Raw genomic sequence first — 2,820 nt, 5'->3', positions numbered from 1 at the left:
CCATACTTATCTGGTATTTTTCTGTTATCATCCATCCATCCATCTTCTACCGCTTATCCGAGGTCGGGTCGCGGGGGCAGTAGCTTTAGCAGGGACGCCCAGACTTCCCTTTCCCCAGCCACTTCATCCATCTCTTCCGGGGGGATCCCGAGGCGTTCCCAGGCCAGCCCAGAGACGTAGTCTCTCCGTGTCCTGTTAACCAGGACAGCCCTACAACATCCAGAGCCTTGAGGAACTCCGGGCGAATCTCATCCACCCCCGGGGCCCTGCCACCGAGGAGCTTTTTAACCACCTCGGTGACCTCAACCCCAGAGATAGGAGAGCCCGCCTCAGAGAACCCAGACTCTGCTCCCTCATGGGAAGGCGTGTCGGTGGAATTGAGGAGGTCTTCGAAGTATTCCCCCCACCGGCTCACAACGTCCCGAGTCGAGGTCAGCAGCGCCCCATCCCCACTATACACAGTGTTGATGGTGCACTGCTTTTCCCTCCTGAGACATCGGATGGTGGACCAGAATTTCCTCAAAGCCGTCCGGAAGTCTTTCTCCATGGCCTCACCGAACTCCTCCCGTGCCTGAGTTTTTGCTTCAGCGACCACCAAAGCTGCATTCCGTTTGGCCTGCCGGTACCCATCAGCTGCCTCAGGAGTCCGACAGGCCAAAAAGGCCCGATAGGACTCCTTCTTCAGCTTGACGGCATCCCTCACTGTTGGTGTCCACCAACGGGTTCGGGGATTGCCGCCACGACAGGCACCGACCACCTTACGGCCACAACTCCGGTCGGCCGCCTCAGCAATGGAGGCGCGGAACATGGTCCACTCGGACTCGATGTCCCCCGCCTCCCCCGGAACATGAGCAAAGTTCTGTCGGAGGTGGGAGTTGAAACTCCTTCTGACAGGGGATTCCGCCAGACGTTCCCAGCAGACCCTCACAATACGTTCGGGCCTGCCACGACGGACCGCCATCTTCCCCCACCATCGGAGCCAACCAGGTGGTGATCAGTTGACAGCTCCGCCCCTCTCTTTACCCGAGTGTCCAAGACATGCGGCCGCAAGTCCAATGACACGACCACAAAGTCGATCATCGAACTGCGACCTAGGGTGTCCTGGTGCCAAGTGCACGTGTGGACACCCTTATGCTTGAACATGGTGATCGTTATGGACAATCCGTGACGAGCACAGAAGTCCAATAACAGAACACCGCTCGGGTTCTGATCGGGGGGGCCGTTCCTCCCAATCACGCCCTTCCAGGTCTCACTGTCATTGCCAACGTGAGCATTGAAGTCCCCCAGCAGGACGATGGAGTCCCCAGTGGGAGCGCTCTCCAGCACCCCCTCCAAGGACTCCAAAAAGGGTGGGTACTCTGAACTGGTGTTTGGTGCATAGGCACAAACAACAGTCAGGATCCGTCCCCCCACCCGAAGGCGGAGGGAGGCTACCTACTCATCCACCGGGGTGAACCCCAACGTACAGGCGCCGAGCCGGGGAGCAATAAGTATACCCACACCTGCTTGGCGCCTCTCACTGTGGGCAACTCCAGAGTGAAAGAGAGTCCAACCCCTCTCGAGGGGACTGGTACCAGAGCCCAAGCTGTGCGTGAAGGCGAGTCCGACTATATCTAGTCGGAACTTCTCGACCTCACACACCAGCTCGGGCTCCTTCCCTGCCAGAGAGGCGACATTCCACGTCCCTAGAGTCAGCTTCTGTAGCCGGGGATCGAATCGCAAAGGTCCCCGCCTTCGGCTACCGCCCAGCTCGCATTGCACCCGACCCCTATGGCCCCTCCCACAGGTGGTGAGCCCATGGGAAGGGGGACCCATGTTACCCTTTCGGCCTGTGCCCGGCCGGGCCCCGTGGGTGCAGGCCCGGCCACCAGGCGCTCACCTTCGAGCCCCACCTCCAGGCCTGGCTCCAGAGGGGAGCTCCGGTGACCCACGTCCGGGCAAGGGAAAACGTAATCCAATCATTTTTCTCATCATAGGGGTCTTTGGAGCCGTTCTTTGTCTGGTCCCTCACCTAGGACCTGTTTCCCATGGGTGACCCTGCCAGGGGCGTGAAGCCCCAGACAATTTAGCTCCAAGGATCATTGGGACACACAAACCCCTCCACCACGATAAGGTGACGGCTCAAGGAGGGGTTCTGTTATCATAACGTAGGATAAAATAAAGGGCAGTGTTAACGGTGTGTCACGCTCTCATTTGCCTCAGTTGTTTGGCCAAGTTCCCAATAAGGTCTCCTCTCTACATTCTGTGCTTTCATTCGATTCTGGATCATGGAGAATTTAATCTCTAACTTCAAACATTAACTGAGAGTTTCCACTAAACAGTGAACCTCTCTGTTTCCTTTCAATGTTTCAAGTTTTTCAATATTTGAATTTATACAATGATGATGTTAATATTTGAACTTTTTTTCCTAGGTATTTTAAGCACACCAAAATATCACACACTTTATATTCTTCACTTCTCGTGTTATATCCATCAAAATATTTCCTAGAACATGCACATTAATGGCATTTAGCATATTGAGGTTGCTCATACCACGTTACCTCTTGATAAAGCAATAAGGTACAGAGAAGTCTCAAGTTGGCATTTATTACTCAGGAAAGTCAGCAGACCACAGTACACAGCAGCGCAATGAGGTTGAGAGACGTGTTTTTAACTTACTTTTTTACTTAATTACTTTTATATATATATATATATATATATACACAAACACAGATCCAATGATGGTCAGCCACACCCAGAAAGTGAAGTACCAGTACAGTACTTTTGTTCAGATTTGTGTCACATTCTAAATTTTTCAGTATATAGCTGGCCTTGGCTAAT

Source organism: Phyllopteryx taeniolatus, chromosome 1 (assembly GCF_024500385.1).
Source record: "Phyllopteryx taeniolatus isolate TA_2022b chromosome 1, UOR_Ptae_1.2, whole genome shotgun sequence".
Lineage (NCBI taxonomy): Eukaryota > Metazoa > Chordata > Actinopteri > Syngnathiformes > Syngnathidae > Phyllopteryx > Phyllopteryx taeniolatus.
The sequence above is the reverse complement of the archived record's forward strand: the minus strand, read 5'-3'. Positions refer to the sequence as shown.